The 18,105-nt window shown below is 37.1% G+C and overlaps 1 protein-coding gene across 2 annotated transcripts in view; it reads left to right on the top strand.

The window, feature by feature from the left end:
* Positions 1–18,105, top strand: part of ERC1 (ELKS/RAB6-interacting/CAST family member 1) — a 436,241-nt gene that overhangs the window by 18,999 nt on the left and 399,137 nt on the right. The window contains exon 1 of one of the 2 annotated variants that reach the window (XM_074195000.1): positions 6,436–6,539. The exons of the other annotated variant lie outside the window; for it this stretch is intronic. The gene's annotated coding sequence lies outside the window, so the exon portion shown is untranslated. Of the gene's footprint in view, positions 1–6,435; positions 6,540–18,105 lie in introns of those variants that run through there. 2 annotated transcript variants of the gene reach the window in all.

Raw genomic sequence — 18,105 nt, 5'->3', positions numbered from 1 at the left:
CAGGAGTACCTGGGTTCAAATCCAGTCTCAGACACTTAATAATTACCTAGCTGTGTGGCCTTGGGCCAGCCACTTAACCCTGTTTGCCTTGCAAAAACCTAAAAAAAAAAAAAGAATAAAAGATAGGGGTAGCTACATGGCGCAATGGATAGAGCACTGGCCCCAGGGTCAGGAGTACCTGAGTTCAAATGGGCCTCAGATACTGAATAATAATTACCTAGCTGTGTGGCCTTGGGCAAGCCACTTAACCCCATTGCCTTTCAAAAAAAAAGCAAACCTAAAAATAAAAAAATAAAATTAAAATTAAAGAATAAAGGACAAACATTAGCTATCTGAAGAAAGGTAACTGCAAATTGAATTACACTGGGCAGGATCTTGTAAGGTTTTAGTTCTGATATTTTCTCCATTTGTCATCATTTGTGAAGTGGGTTCCTTGATGCTTTTCTTTTTCTCTCTCAATTAAAAATGACACCCCACCCCTTGAAATTGTTCATACATTTATGACTGTATATAATAGCTCTCCCTAAAGAAGAATAATTATTGGTAATATGTACTAAATAATAGGACACATGTAGAAAACAAGCACACACAAAGCATCAATATGCATTATTTATTGATGGGCATTGAGAATCCAAATAGAAAACACCTAAAGCCATAAATTAGTTTTAATGAAAGCATGTTTAGATCAAATGATTTTATAACAGCAATTAGGTACTGAAGGACTGTAGATTTTAGTACTCTAACTCTGTTATTTGTAAACTGAAGCCCAGAAAAATGATTTGTCCAAGATCACATAGTAAGTAGCAGGGATGGGAATGGTACAAGAGCTTCAAATCTGATTTTCTTTCTACTAGATTACCTTTTTCCTATTGAAATAATCTTATAAATGATTGGGTGGCTAGGTGGCATAGTGGATAAAGCACCGGCCCTGGAGTCAGGAGTACCTGAGTTCAAATCCAGTCTCAGACACTTAATAATTACCTAGCTGTGTGGCCTTAGGCAAGCCACTTAACTCTGTTTGCCTAAAACCTAAAAAAAAATTAAAAAAAATAATCTTATAAATGATTGATTACCATTATGGAGGGTTTATTACTGAATATAGCAAAATGGTGTTGATCTGGACAGTGTTATGTGGAGTGCATCCCACGTATTTTTCTCTAAATGTCAGGGTATATATGGGGGAAAGACACATGTATCTTTTATTTAATATATCATGTTATGTTATGCTGTGTTGTGTTTGTTATGTTGTGCTATGGTATGTGGGGCAGCTAGAAGGAGTAGTGGATAGAGCACTGGCCTTGGAGTCAAAAGGATGGAAGTTCCAATCCAGCCACAGACACTTGCCAATTACTAATTGTGTGACCTTGGGCAAGTCACTTAACCGTGATTGCCTCCCATCCAGGGCCATCTCTAGTCATCCTGATTCATATCTGTCCATTGGATCCAGAGAACTCTGGAGGAGAAAGTAATGCTGGTGACTTAACACAGTACCCACTCATTCAAATCCAATTCATGTGTTGTCATGGCATCTCCCTGATGTCATGGTCTTCTTGAGAATGAAGGTTAAACATCATCATGTTATGTATCCTGAACCTACAAATGACAAGAACCGGGCTGAGATAATAACATAATAATATAACAAGGTCTTCCATTTATTACCCACTTTAATCCTTACAATAACTCTGTAAAAAATTTGTGGGCATTATTCCCATTTTACAAATGAGAAAATGTCCCTAGGAAGTAAATTGACACATTCATGGTCATCCAGATGGTAAGTTGCAGAGCTAAGAATTGATCTCAGGTTTTTTGACTACCACTCTAGTAGCAATTCATGATTGTCTTAGGTATGAATATGTAAAAAAACAACACACCTTTATTTTAAAAAATACATATACCAGTAAAATATTAAGGTCTAGTTAAAAACAAAGTGAGATATAAATTACAGGAAAGTGTTGTTTACACACACCTAGGGATTCTTTAAGAATCCTTGTTATCAAATTAACTGTGACTAAGATCTTTTCATATAAATAATTAGGTGTTGTGTGCATGCGTGCGTGTGTCTGTCATATGTGTATTTGGGCTTTGCTTGTTTGTTAAACGTAGTTTCATCATCCATGAATGGTCTTAGGTTTTATTCACAGCTGTGACCCATATGTTTGCCTGCTCCAGCTTATTTTCATCCGCTTGTGAACGAAAATGCTAAGAGAACTCAGTAACATTTTTCCTATTATTCTGCAAAGTTTACCTTTGCATAAAAAAACCAGTTCCTAGACAAAGATCCACCTGACCTATACTAAGGTCAAAGTTCCTAATCATTGTTTATTGATTGCCAACTCAGAGACAGAATGTCTAAATGAAAATAAATCCTCTTCTCTATCATTATGTCTTTTTGCTAATGTCTACTATCTCATTTTTTTCTCGGCTATATAAATCTATTAAAATATTATATGGTTTCAAAATATATTTGCATAAATGACTATATTTATTGTCATCTTAAAAGAACCAAATGTTGAACCTACTAGATGAAACTGAGAAAGAGGGGAACAAGCATCCATTAGTGTTTACATGTGTCAGGCAGTATGCCAAGCATGTTATAAATATTATCTAACTTAATCAAAATGTTGGATTAGCTAGAAGAAAATCACCTAAAGCTTTCAATAAATGAGGGTTAGTTTTCAGAGCTGCCCTCTGAGATATAGATCTCATGTTGTTTCAGTAAGATATGAACACCAGATGAGAAAAGACAAAAGCCCTTTGGCTCAGCCACATCCATAGAGAACCTTTGAGATCTAAGAACTTTTCTAAGATTTGACTGTTGTTATCATGACTTTGTTAAGAACTCTGCAATTATTGCTAAAACATTGCATGACCTCACAAGCATACATAACTGAAGAACCACAGAAGCCTAAAGGACTCTAAATTCTGGAGTTTCTAGAGTCCAGAAACTGATGGACAACCAGGTATGAACAAGTTTTCAAAAACATGGTCAAATTGCCTCACATATTTCTTAGTATTAATCTATACTGATCCAGATAATTCTTTTTTCCCCTCCTATATGGGTGACATTCTGGAAGGCATTGAAGCTTTCCTGTTAACCTGAAACTTCAGACAGAACAGAGTTCTTCACTTTAAAGTAGGTTGCCTTTGAAAATTTCAAAGATTATATATGGAATGGTTTGTTAAAACTTTCAAGAATGGACTGACAACAATCCACTGACATATTCTGACTAATGTCAATTAAGGTATTACTTTCCAAAAAAGAGTAGTAGTACTAGGTAACTTCAGCATCCACCACTGGTCAGGGAAGATTAATTTGTATACAGCTGACTTGTTTTTAAAGTTTTGAGATACCAACTTTGGTGATAACTTAAAAAAAAAAGATGTGAAAATTACAGTGTAAGCAATGACAGAAATGAGAGTTTGAGCTTGCCAGGAACAATGCAAATCACTGTTCATTAAACTGAAATTTTTGTGTCCGTTGTCTATGGATAAGTGACAACAAGAACAAATGAGTAGCTGAAGGAAGTAATACAAAACAAAACTTTGAGGTGCCACCTCACACCTATCAGACTGGCATATACAGAAAAAGAAATTGATAAATGTTGGAGAGGATGTAAGAAAACTGGGACGCTAATGCATTGTTGATGGAGTTATGAACTGATTCAACCATTCTGGAAAAATTGTGTAACTATGTCCAAAGGGCAATTAAACCATGCACATACCACTACTGGGTCTGTATGCCAAAGAAATCATACAAAAGAGAAAAGGACACATATGTACAAAAGTATTGGGGAATGACTGAACAAGTGTGGTAAATGAATGTAATGGAAAACTACTAGCTTAAAAGAAATGATGAGCAAGCAGATTTCAGAAAAACCTGGAAAAACTTACATGAACTAATTCTGTATGAAGTGAGAAGAACCAGGAGAATATTGTACACACTGAAAACAACATTGTGTGATGATCAGCTATGAGGGACTTAGCTCTTCTCAGCAAGATTCACAATGGAAAATACCATCCATATCCAGAGAAGGAATTAGACAATCTCAGTGCAGATTGAAGCATATGATTTTCACTTTTTTTTGCATGGTTTTTCCCATTTATTATATTTCTTCTTTCACAACATAACTAATATGTGTGTGTGTGTATGTGTGTGTGTGTGTGGAGGGAAAGCAGGGAGAGGGTGAGAGAAGGAGAAAAATTTAGAACTCAAAATCTTATAAAAAATGAATGTCGGAAACTAGCTTTACATGAAATTGGAAAAAATTGATTCTATATACAGAAATGTTAAAAATTGTCTTTTAATATAAACTGGAAAAAATAAAACACTAGTTAAATAAAAAGTCAGATTCTAGACCCTTGACAGGCTTCCTAACTTGACAGTTAACTACCTAGTACATATTGCTCTATGGCCATAAAAGTTTTATATGAGAATTTTGAATAAATGGGACAAATTGCAATTAGTAAGGAACAGATTTTTCTGGCCAGTTAAGGGGAGAGACATAGGAACCATGCTGGGGAAGAAAGGTCAAAAAGGAGAGGGAAATTATTATTGCATAACATAGGTACAAAAGTTGTGGATGGGTAGTACATGCCTGCTCTCAGGTGCTGCTGAAGTTGGCAGACTGATTGAGCTTAGTTGATTGAGTGTCTGCACTATGCTGACATTAATATGGGACCCTCTCCTAGAAGTGAGTAGCCATCAGATTGCCTATGGAATGAAGGTCAGAAATGAAGAAAGTGCTCCTGTCAGAGTGGGACCTGGGTCTGTGAGTAGATCCTGAATTTCCAGTTTGGGTAAGTCTTTAGAGAGAGACAGAGACAGACACTAGACAGAGACAGAAACAGAAGACAGAGATAGAGACAGAGAGAGCATAAAGGAAGGTTGATGAGGGAGGGGGAAGAGAAAGAGAGAGACAGAGAGAGAAGAGATTGGGAAATAGGATGGGGCAGGGAAAAGGAGGGTAGAAGAAAGTCTAAGGTGAAAGGGAGGGCAGAATAGATAAGGGGAGTGTCATAAGAAAAAAAATGTGAATGTTGGGGAAGAAATGTAAAGATGCTATTAGAAGGAAACGAAGAGGGGAGGCTAGGTGGTGCGATGGATAGAGCACCAGCCCTGGAGTCAGGCGTACCTGAGTTCAAATCCAGCCTCAGACACTTAATTACCTAGCTGTGTGGCCTTGGGCAAGCCACTTCACCCCAGTGCCTTGCAAAAACAAAACAAAACTAAACTAAACTAAACTAAACAAAAAGAAGGAAGATAGAGTAAAAACCTGGAATCAGGGGCAGGAATCATAAGGAGATGAGAAGAGCTACAGCAGAAGGAAATAGGGTGCTTCACTCATGGAAACACAGGTGTATGGAAACCTCCCCTATACCATCTTTATATTGGTATAGAGGGAGGTGGGAGCAAAGAGAAGAAATACAAGCAGACAGGATGGATGAAAATAACCATAAATGTAAATGGGATAAATTCACCTACAAAAATGGAAGAGGATAGCAGTGTAGAATAGAGAGTATAATTCAAAAATATATTATTTAAAAGAAATGTAATTGAAATAAAAATTCATGTAGTTAAAATGAGAAGCTGGAGTAAAATCCATAATTGCTTTATCTGAAGTAACAAAATCAGAAGTAGCAATCATGATTACAGATAAGACCATGGTAAATATAGATAAGAAAGGAACAGGGAAATTACATTTTATTTAAAGGAACAACATATAATAAATTCCCCTTAGTGATTAGAAGATACTGCAAGAGACATGCACATTAGCAGACAACTTCAGCCACATTTTTCTTTGCTCTATGTCCAAATCCAATTGGTAGAACTCCAAAAAGTATTTTATATATACAATAACAACAATGTGTTTTTTTGAAAATATTAAAGTGGTGATGAACTGAGTAATTGTAACAACTAATTTTGGCTCTGGAAAATAAAGAAATACTTGTCTCTTTTTGGCAGAAAGTTAAAGGACAATGGGTACCTCATTTTACATGTGCAGTTCAAAGAGGTCATTCATTGTGTCTGTTGGTTTTAAATAACTGTTTCACCTTGTAACAAGGGAGGATTCAGTATAGGAAGTAGGGAATAGCCTAGAAATTGATGATGATTACAAAAAGAAAAAGAAAAAAATTTGTTTAAAGGATAAAGTTTAAAAAACCAACAACTCTCCCAAGGAAAGTCATAGACATAGACATGTTGTCAATGAAAAATTCAGCTATGTCCTAATAATAAGTTTTGGACTGAATCCCAAATATCATGGAAGAAATTAAAATACAAATCATGTAAAATGTTTATTATTTATTTTTTTACTTTTCAGTTGTGTCTGATCTTTGGGACCTCCTTTGGAGTTTTCTTGACAGAGATACAATAGTGGTTTGTCATTTTCTTCTCTAATTCATTTTACAGATAAGTAAATGAGGCAAATGGGGTTAAGTGACTTGCCAGGGTTGCACATCTGAGGTCAAATATGGCAGATGAGTCTTTCTGACTCCAGACCCAGTACTCTAACCACTTATACCACCTAGCTGCTCCCAAGGTAAGAAAAACTGTGACTTAATGAATTTTGCTATATACCTTATAATAATGTTGTTGCAAGAGAATGATGAGGGTTTGTGTAGAGCAGAAAGAGGAAAATTTTATCCATGTAAAAATGTTCCCTGCCTAGGGAACAAATAAATATTATAATCTGTTTGGTGTGTGTGTGTGTGTGTGTGTGTGTGTGTGTGTGTGTGTGTGTGAATGGTAATCCAATAGAAGAATAAGCAACAATTTGTGGCTCAGGCCCCAGGAGCAGAGAGGGGTTTCATTTTCAGCTTCTGGTTCGGTCTTAAGAATAAAAAAGGATAGAGGGGTGGAGCCAAGATGGCAGTGTGAAGGCAGAGAACACTGACTACCCAAACCCCCAAAAATCAAACAAAGGATGGTTCTAGACAAAATTTAGTGAGACAGAACCTGCAGAAAGACTGAGTGATACATTTTCCCAGTCCAAGATAACTTAGAAGTTCTGTGGGAAAGGTGTGCTTCACCAGGACTGAGGGTTGAAAGAAAAGTCGAGGAGCAGCCTTGGAAATGACTAGCAACAGCTTGAAGGGGCAGGGAAAGAACTTTGCTGCACCTGGGTGAGTGTGGAGTGAGGAGCACCCACTGCAGAATCTGTAGTGAGAATTGGGAGAAAGCAGCCTCCACCCCTGAGACAGTAAGGGAAGTCTGTAGAGATTTCTCTGTTCTCCCTGGGGTAGGACCCTGCAGTTTGCCTACACTCAGATCCAGGTTGCATGGGCTTCCATAGTAAGATAGCTGGATCCCTCCTTATAGCCCCTCGACAGAGGGCAATGCTGTGGTCATCTACATATCAAAGCACAGTCAAGAGAGCATAAGACCTTGGAGGAATAAAGGTCCCAATGGAGTATCGCCAAAAAAACCAAAACAAAACCCCAAAGCCTTGGAAGTGCTGCAAATTAGCCTTGGGCTGAGGAAATGAGTAAACAATAGAAAAAGAAGAATCTGACCATAGAGAATTACTTTAGTCCCATGGAAGATCAAAACACATATTCAGATGATAACAAAATCAAAGAGAAATAGAAATGGGCTCAGACTATGGATGAGCTCAAAAAAGACTTTGAAAGTCAATTAAAGGAGGTGGAGGAAAAATTTGGAGGAGAAATGAGAGCCATGCAGAAAAATAATGAAAACCAAATCGAAATCTTGGTGAAAGATATACAAAATAATACTGAAGAAAATAATGTTAAAAACCAGTTTAGGCCTAATGGAAAAAAAGCAAAACAAAAGGCAAATGAGGAGAAGTATGCCTTAAAAAGCAGAACTGGTCAGCTGGAAAAGGAGATAAAAAAGCTCTCTGAAGAAAATAACTCCTTCAAAATGGAACTAAAGGAAGCTAATGACTTTGCAAGAAATCAGGAAGAAATAAAACTCTTCCAAAAAAGCCAAAAATTAGAAGAAAATGTGAAATAACTCATTGGAAAAACAACCAATCTTAAAAACAGATCCAGAAGAAATAATTTAAAAATTATTGGACTATCTGAAAGCTATGACCAGGAGAAGGGCCTAGACTTCATTTTTCAAGAAATAATACAGCAAAATTGCCCTGAGATCCTAGAAGCTGAGGATAAAATAAAAATCGAGAGAATTCAATGGTCACCCCCTGAACGGGATCCTGAAAGTTTTTCTTCTATTATAGCCAAATTCCCAAACTCCTAAATCAAAGAGAAAGTTCTAAAAGCTGCCAGAAACAGACAATTCAACTACTGAAGCTCCATAGTCAGGATTACACAGGATCTGGCAGCATCTACATTAAGAGCTCATAGGGATTGGAATATGATATTCGGGAAGGCAAAAGATCTTGGTATAGAACTGAGAATCATCTACCCAGCAAAACTGAACATCCTATTTCAGGGGGAAAGATGGACTTTTGATGAAACAGGGGACTTTCAAACTTTCCTATCAAGAGGACCAGAGCTGAACAAAAAGTTTGATCTCCAAGTACAGGATGCTGGTGAACCATAGAGGGAGTAGAAGAGAGGAACTAACTATGAGGAACTTGATGATGTTGAACTGTTTGTATTCCTGCATGGGAAGAAGATATTGATAACTCATATGAACTTTCTCATTTATAAGAGCTGTTAGAAGGAGCATATATAGACAGGACACAGGAAGGATCAGAATATAATGGTATGATGTGGTAAAGGGATGGAGTCAATGGGCAATGGGGGAAAGAACTGGGAGGAAGGAAAAGGAGATGAAGAAGAAGCTGAGAGATTTCACATGAGTCAAGAAAAAGTTCAATGAAGGGGAGGGGGGAAGGCAACGGGGAATGAGTGAGCCTTCATTCTCATCAGAAATGGCTCAGGGAGGATATGACATACACACATAATAGGGTGAGGAAATCTGTCTTACCCTGGAGAAAGATGGGAGGAAAGGGACAGGATGAGGGTAAATGGTGGGAGGGAAGGGGGGATAGGTGATACAAGAGAAGGAAGATTGAGGAAGAGGGTACTCATATTCAACACACTTTGGGACAGGGCCAGAATGAAAGGAGAGAGAGAATAGAATAAATGAGAGTGGGGAGAAATAGAGTGGAGGTACAGCTAGTAATAGCCACTGAGGGAAAAATATTGAAGCAACTTCTCTGCTGGATTTATGATAAAGAAAGCAACTGAGCCCAGAGACATAGCCATTGGAATCTGAACACAGACTGAAGTACATTTTCTCTCTCTCTCTCTCTCTCTCTCTCTCTCTCTCTCTCTCTCTCTCTTTCTCTATTCTTGAGGTTTCCCATCTTCTGGGGTGGGGGGATTATGTTTATTCTTATGTTTACTCTTATAACATTCAATTTACATCAATGTATGGCATGGAAACAATGTAGAGACTGTCAGACAGCCTTCGGGGGGGGGAGGGAGGAGGGGGAAAAATTGTAGAATTCAAGCCTTGCAAAAAATGATGGGTACATATTACTATTGTATATAATTGGAAAACATGTTAAAATGAAAAAAAGAATAAAAAAGGATAACTAAGGCAAGAATCTGGAATCTATGAGGAGCCTGAAGTCCCAATATTCTGAATAAATGGGCTTCAAGGTTGGATGATAGTTCCTTAGTCTAAGCAGCAATTATTACTGCTCAGACCAAACCCAGTTCAGGAATTTGCAGATCTAAAGTCCAGAGGATATCAATTAGATTTTGCCCTGGATTAGACCACTTAGGGAGCAATGAAAGTTTGCAGATCCCTAACATGAGCTTTCCTTGAGATCCTAGAATAACATAATACTCAACATAACCAAGAAAGTACCAACAGGATCAGTCCAGACCTTTCCTCTTTAAGTGTGACCCAGATCAACACTAACATCAAGACCCTAGTTGGGAAGTAGATAGGAAGAATGATCCACCAAACAAACAAATCCCATCATAGGCCAATAATATGGTGAAAAGAATGTTCAAGACACCAATGGAGAAGAAGAGAATGGTTTTAAACATCTATAAACAAAACTTCTAAGAAAAATGTGATTGGTATTTTATTTTTCTTTTGTTCTCAGTTGAGAAAAGGAAGGTTGAGAAGGGATCAAAGGCAGAATTTTCCTGATTAGAAATAATTAATTATAAAAAATAAAATATTTTTGTGGGTTTGATTAATGTCAATCACTAATCAAAGAATCTGATCACATGTGGTTTATTTGAAGAAAAATTACTGAACTTTCCAAATTTTAAGTCTAGACTGTGAGTTCCAGTTATAAATCATTCTCTCTCCTTAAATCCTTTTCATCAAGGTCCTCAAAATAACAATAGGGATATATAACATCAAGGAAACAGCCATAATTTTCAAAATATTTTCCCAACATTTATACTAGCAATATGCCTAAGACTTCCATAAATTCTCAATTCCTAACCCTTTATAGCCGCTGTCCTTTACTATCATTCACTCATTTTGGGAAACACAATCTTTGGTTTGAAGCTGAGATTTCTTGATCTCACTGCTCAGCAGGTGGTTGTAGGATGAGAGAGAGAGTTTCTAATTCCATGGCCAGAATTGCTGCCAAGAATGTAGGAAGGATAAACTCTTGATACACTTAGAATTTTGAACACATATTCTCAGAAAAACCTTGTCATATATGATGGTTAGATTCTATAATATTAATTGATTTAATTACTTCTATACTATTCTATACTATTAATTTTGGGTACAAGTTTAATATGCTTTTGTAGTCTAGTATGAATGAATGAATAAAACATTTATGAAATACTTAAGTACAAAGAACTATGCTAAGATTTATGGATAAAAAGAAAAAAGCAGAGGAAGTCAGTGCTATTAAGAAGCTCACATTTTAATGGGGAAAAATTTCATATATAGGATTGTTTAATTTCAAGTAAGAAGGAAAGGTCCTATGATCCTAAATATACAGCAGCAAAGTACTTGGTAATATATCTTCTTTAATGTTGATTTTACTAATGAAAACATAAGCTTATGGTTTTGAATCATTAGACAATCCCCATGACTCTTATTGAGAACTTTATTTTCCAATTCTTCAATAGTTGTGGTAGTCAAATAAGCAAGTGGTTTTAGTACCAGCAAAAGTAATTATTAAATAATTTCTCCACAGCAGTTTTCTAGGATGATGTCTACAGGGGTTGGTCAACAAACAAGACTGGTGACCCTGGCTAATACTACCAGCACTCTTGGACTTACCTGATGTTGGTGGTGGTGGGTGGTCAATGGTTATTGATAGGAAAATGGTTCCCTTCTCCAAAGGGATTGCTCCTTTCCTGTGGGAGACCAGCATGAGATCTACAGGGAACTATTATTATCTAGATTTTGGGGTTTAGCATCCTCATTAGGATCTAAAGGGAACTGGAAGTCAAAGTAATAATAATGATTTCTAATACATGCTACCTCTTTCTTTTCCATGGAATGCCTTGCTGATTCCCCTAGGCTGGATTGCCTGAGAATCATGTACAGGCATTCTTCAGAAATTACAGGTTCAGTTCCAGATCACTACAATAAAACAAGTCACATGAATTTTTTTATTTCCGGGTGCATATAAAAATTATGTTTACACCATACTGTAGATTATTGAATTATGACTAAAAATGTTGATATTTAAATTTAAAAATGTTACCAGTAAAAATGCTATCAGTGTAGCTTTCACTGAGTTGCTTGTAGAGTCTTGTTTTGATGTTGATGGCTGCTGACTGATTAGAGTGATGGTTGCTGAAGATTGTGATAGGTTGTGATAATTTCTTGAAATAAGATAATAAAGAATTTTACCATTGATTGACTTTTTCTTTCGTGAAAAATTTCTCTGAAGTATGAGATGCTGTTTGATAGCATTTTATCCAAAGTAGAACTTCTTTCAAAATTGGAGGCAATATTCTCAAACTCTGTTACTGCTTTAACAAATAAATTTATGTAATTTTTTTCAGTATAGTGCTAGATAAACTATAGTTTTAACTATATGGACATTTGTCAACAAAGTGATATATCTGCTTTTTTACTATGTTGTCCAAATTTATAGCAGTTTTCCTTCTAAGGCACAGGCATCTTTTAATTAAATGGCTGAAGTTGCTTTCTGCAATAATCTCTAAGCCCAAAAATATATTATCTGGCGCTACTTCCATTTCTTCTCCATTTACCAAGATTTTAGTTTTTGTTTTTTTTTATGTTATTTTCTGCCACTAGTGTTGTGTACATATCTGAGATTGTTGCTATTTCTCCTGATTCCAGCTTTTGATATATCCAGCCTGGTGTTTTGTATCTCTAAATATAAGTTAAATAAATAAGATAACAATGTATAACCTTGTCATAATCCTTTTCTAACCTTAAACCAGTCAGTTGTTCCATATTCAAGTCTAACTATTGCTTCTTGGCCCACATACAGGTTCCTTAAAAGACAAGTGAGAAGTACTCCCATCTCAAGATTTGCTACATTTTGTTGTGATCCACATAGTTAAAGGCTTTAGTGTAGTCAATCAAGCAGGAATTTTTTTTTAGTTTTTTCAAGGCCATGGGGTTAAGTGACTTGCCCAAGGTCACACAACTAGGTAATTATTAAGTGTTTGAGGCAGGATTTGAATTCCAGTCCTCCTGACTCCAGGGTCCATTGTGTCATCTAGATGCCCCTCAAACAGAAATTTTTTTCTGGAGCTCTCTTGCTTTCTATATAATCCTCCAAAAGTTGGTCATATGACTCTTCAAAATTCAGCCTGACTTTTTAGTAATATTCAAATATTGCTGAAGCCTGAATCTTAAGTATCTTAAGTATAACCTTGCTGGAACATGAAATCAATACAATTGCTTGGTAATTTGAACATTTTTTTTGTCATTGCCCTTAGCAATTCTTCTTAAGACCCACTTGACTTTATTCTCTATGATGTCTGGTTCTAGATCAATAACTACACCATTGTGATCATCAGGGAGAAATAGGCATGTTTATGGGCAGGAGGGAATGAAATTAAAAATAAGTGATCAAATGGGGATGAATAGGGAGCAATCTATTAAAGAAGAGAAGATAGAATAGTATTCTTTGAACAAGTAGAAACAGTTTGGCTTTGGTAAAGAGTAGGGCTACTTTTTTGTGAGAGATAGGGGTAAAGAAGTGGCAGAAGGTACCTGAATGATAAGACATAAGGAAGAAGAAGAAAGAGGGAGTTCATGATGAATTAAAAATTTTACATTTTTTAATGTAAAATATTTTCACATTTACATCTCAGCTGAGAAGTTAGAGGGAAGAGGAGTCACGGAAAGTTTAAAGAGGGAAGAAAAGGTTCAAAAGAGCCTCTATGGATAGTTGGATAGTTTATAAGGGAGATAGTAGTATTGCCTTGAGAGTAATAAATGCCCAGCTGAGGCTATATAACACAAATTTGTAGTGGACCTAGTCAGAATCGTTTGTATGATTTTCTCCATCTTTATTGAGCAGCATGGATGTGAGAGTGATGAAGAAAGGTGAGAGAGATCCAAGGCTGATGTGTGTCTAGACATAGTCACTGATAGAAAGGTGCTAAGCATCCAAGAGAGAAGGATATTGGAGAGTTGAATTGATTCAGCAAGGAGTCAAGATAGGGAGGACAGTATGGCTAGTGAAAAGGGCATGGCCTGGGAGAGTACAAGAACAGTAGTTGATGAGAAGAAAAATATTGTGAGCCATTTACCAAACTCATTGAGAAAGGAAAGGGGAGTCAGTCACCTAAAGGTCTGTATAAAATATTGATCATGATTTTGAGAATGATATGTATGAATAGTATGAACCTCAAAGGAAGAGAAGTTACTGAGCGATGGAGGTAGGGAACAACCTATAATTGGCAATGGGAAATGAAGAATTTTCTAATACCCTCATTTTGACTAGTGAGCTAAGTAAAGGTGCAACCAATACTAGAAAGGGTAACCAGAGAGGATATGTCATTAAAGAGAATACAGGTTCCAGTAAAATCTAGTAGATGGAAGAAGGGTGGGAGAAGATTTTAAATGAAGGCAAGGTTTTGCCTATAGTAGCATAGGCATTACAGAGGGCACAATGATGGGTTGGATGGAGGCAGGTTGAAACTTTGAGGTTAAAATTAAAAATGTTAGAGGGGATGAGGGAAAATTGGGACACTACTGAATTGTTGATGGAGTTGGGAACCAATACAACCATTCTGAGGAACAATTTCTAACTATATCAAAAAGGCTATATATAAAATGATGCTTATCCTTTGATACAGCAATACCATTACTATATCTGTATACCAGAGATTTTTTAAAAAAGGAAAATGTCCTAAACATAGAAAACTGTTTATAGTAGCCCTTTTGGGGTGGCAAAAAATTGGAAATTGAGGAAATGTCCATCAATCAGGGAATGGCTGAAGTAATTTTTGTATTTGTTTGTGATAGAATACAATTATGGTATAAGAAATGACAAGCAGGGGCAGCTAGGTGGGGCAGTGGATAGAGCACAGGCCCTGGAGTCAGGAGTACCTGAGTTCAAATCCAGCCTCAGACATTTAATAATTACCTAGCTGTGTGGCCTTGGGCAAGCCACTTAACCCCATTGCCTTGCAAAAAAAAAAAAAAACTAAACTAAAAAAAAAAGAAATGACAAGCAGAAATGACCTGAAGTAGGTGCTTTACTCCTATTCCTGCCATGCTAACCTTGGTTCTATACTCTGCTGAATAAATCACAAGTCTTAAGGGTCATTGAACCAGCAGGTACAATCAATTTGGGGACTGCTGGCACAGAACCCAAGAACACCTGTATTTGTCCCAAGAAATGCCAACCATGTGAATTGTTCATTCAAGATTGTGTTAGGTCCTGCCTTCTTGTAGTTTTCCATATATAAAAGTCCTTCCTGTGCGATAAGCTATAAGGCTTCCTTCTTAGGAAGGTGGTATAAAAAAGATTAAATATCACATGGTACTGTGGGGAAATGCTTTGTAACATCCAATCTTGTTATATTTTCTTAGAGTACCTCCTTCTGTAAAAGTTAATTGAAGTTATATGATGAAATGATGGTGGGACACTAATCATGGGAGATTTTCAATGATATAAACAAGATATTAATTATAATTGGTTAATCATACTGGGGAAAGTACATTAGAATATGGACTTTAATGGATTTAGAGAACCATCCCAACCCCTACAACATGCTACTAAAATCCTGGGGAAAAATATGCACAGTTTGGCATTTAAAGCCCTATATATTTGATTGCATTTTTTCCCAATTTATTTCACACTACTTCCTTTCATGCATCCTCCATTTCATGGGCAATGGTCTATTAGTTATTCTCCCAACTTGGCATTGTCTTTAAGCTTCTACTATTGGGGCCATTGCATATGCTGTCTTTTATGTATGGAGTACTTCCTGACTTTCCCTTCCCCTTTTATAATCTTTAAATTCTGGGTTCAATTTATAGATTATCCATGGGAAGCTTTAATGGTTAGTGCTTTTCAAATTTGATTTGCTTGTTTGTATGCCCCTCTAAAACATAAACTCTGAAAAAAAGGGAAGGTTTTTTTGTCCTTCTATTCCCAGAACTTATGTTTGCACATAGTTGGCACTCAAATAAAGTGTGTTGAATTGGATTTAAAGAAGAAAGTTTCTTAGAAATAGAGCATGCACTAGACCTCTCTCCCTGGTAGAGTCTCACATTAGGAGTGACCAGCTTTTTTCTCTTAGGATCCTTTAAGCGATCTTTCACAAAACAGTGTTTATTTCAATAATCTGGTCCCAGAAGTTTGATGGGTATATAAGGGAGAGAGGAACAATCAAGTAATGCTGGTGGGACCAAAATATATAGTGTTTGGGACACCAGGGAAAGAAAGAGATTAAATAGTAGTAATTGTTAATAAGCTTATATGAAGGGTTAGAGGCAGAGAATTTATCTTGGGGTTTACAAGTGCCAAATCACTCTAACTCTAACTCTCATTCCAGGTCAAATAGCTTTTAGTCATTTTTTGGATCCTGATTGGTTCAGAGTGAATGTAAATAAAATTGTTTCTCTTTTGGCCAGAAACCTTAAGGTCTCCCCCCCCCCCCCCCATTGATTTTTTGTTGTTGACTAGGTTAAAAAGGACATTCTTTGCTTCACTTCTTTCTTACCTAATCTGGATTACTGAATGGACATTGCCTCTGTCAAACTGAGACCTGCAAAAGACCTTAGCTTAAAAAGGTGAAGGTCTCCCACTGCATCTAAGGCCATCTACAGTTGTTATGATACACATTGGTTGCTGGATTCAGATGGCTCTGGAGAAATGAGACTGGTGATTTTATACAGCCCTCCTTCACCTAAATCCCAATGTACTTGCATATCATGGCATTACTTAATTGATGTCATAATCTTCCTGAATGAAGGAAAAACAAGAAACCCATGTTATGAGATTTTGGGTAGTAGGGATTAGGTTTTAAAGAAGACTTAATTGTAACTGCTGAAGGATTTTTGAGCAGTAAAACAACAAAAACAAAATGAAACAAAAAACAAACCCTAATATCTTTGTCCTATACTGGTTAGGTAAATTAGTCTGGAAGTCCTCTGGGAAAGAGGTTAAATATATCTATTGGAGGGTAGTTGAACTTTGGACAGCAAAGAGTAGAGCTCATCAACATAAAGCAGATAAAAGAATGAAGGAAGAGAATTAGAGAGGGGAGCAGAGTAGCAGAGAAAAAAAAGGCTGGAGGGAGAAGACACCATCTATTAGAAGGAAATGGAAGAAAGGTAACTTGGTACAATTGATTTTGTAGTTAGAGGACTTAGATTCAAATCTTGCCTCTTTCACTACTTGTGTGAACTTGGGCAAATCACTTAGTCTCTCTGAGTTTGTCTCATGTGAACATGAGGAGGTTACACTCACAGATCACTAAGGTCCCTTTAAGTTCTATGATCATATGATCTATGGAAAAGTAGCAAAGCAGAGCTAAGTAGCAAGACATTAAGCTCCTACAGAGGACAGACTTGGCAGCTGTCTAAAGAAGAGAATTAAAGGAGAGTAACAAAGGATGATAGTGATGCAGGGGATTATGGATATGGGAAATATTGTAACTAGAAACAAATTTTGTAATTTTTTCACTGTTAAAAAAATTCTAACTCTACTGTTAAAACATCTCCTCTTGAGTTTCACTCTGACCTTGGCCAAACTTGATGACACAGGCACAACAGTCATTTGGAGATTGGGAAATCAGTGTTGAACTTAAAGGTCATGTGTAGGAGAGGAAGGACCACAAGTAGACCATCACTGCCTTGGGCCCTGGTTGGAGGACTACCTCTGTGGTGTATTGTCTCGAGAGTACCTAGAGCCAAGTGCTAAACCACTTCCCAAGTGCCACCCTTGTCCAACTCACTATGGAAATGCATTTAAGTGCAGGGACCAGGAAGAGAACTCTCTTCTTTCCTTTTTTCCCCTACCAGGATGGACTCTCTCTCTCTCTCTCTCTCTCTCTCTCTCTCTCTCTCTCTCTCTCTCTCTTTCTCTCTCTCTCTCTCTCTCAGCTAGAACCATGTGCTCCCAGCCTAGGTCACCAGAGAACTATGGGTTCTATCCCATGTGGCCAGACTTGCTTGAATCTAAGCCAGGTTTTGTGGCTGTGTTTCCTTTCACTCTTATTCTCAGGCAGTCTTGATAAAAACATTGTTGTCCAGCCTCTGCTTCATGGCAGGCCCTACTGGAGTCTCAGTCCAGCCTGGTCTCCTGATTACTCTCCTTTCTCTCTTATTCTCAAGCAGTCTGACCTAAAATGGTTATTCCCCCTTTTCTCGTGCCATGTAAGCAACTTGTTGTCTCCCCCCCCCCCCCAAAAAAGGTTTTAATCTGTATACTTTGCAGACTTTTGAAATAAATCCTGAGTTATTTCAACTCCAGGACTAGTTGTGAATTCCTTAACTTTTTTTTTTTAGGTTTTTGCAAGGCAAACGGGGTTAAGTGGCTTGCCCAAGGCCACACAGCTAGGCAATTATTAAGTGTCTGAGACCAGATTTGAACCCAGGTACTCCTGACTACAGGGCGGGTGCTTTAGCCACTGTGCCACCTAGCTTCCCCAATTCCTTCACTTTCAATAGCTCTTGATCTTTATTTGTAGCAAATTTCTCTGGCAACAATAGTAGGTGGGATTACTACTGGAGAAGGG

The sequence above is a fragment of the Macrotis lagotis genome, chromosome 7 (genome assembly GCF_037893015.1).
Source record: "Macrotis lagotis isolate mMagLag1 chromosome 7, bilby.v1.9.chrom.fasta, whole genome shotgun sequence".
Lineage (NCBI taxonomy): Eukaryota > Metazoa > Chordata > Mammalia > Peramelemorphia > Peramelidae > Macrotis > Macrotis lagotis.
Note: the sequence above shows the minus strand (reverse complement) of the source record. Positions and strands in the feature narration are given on the sequence as shown.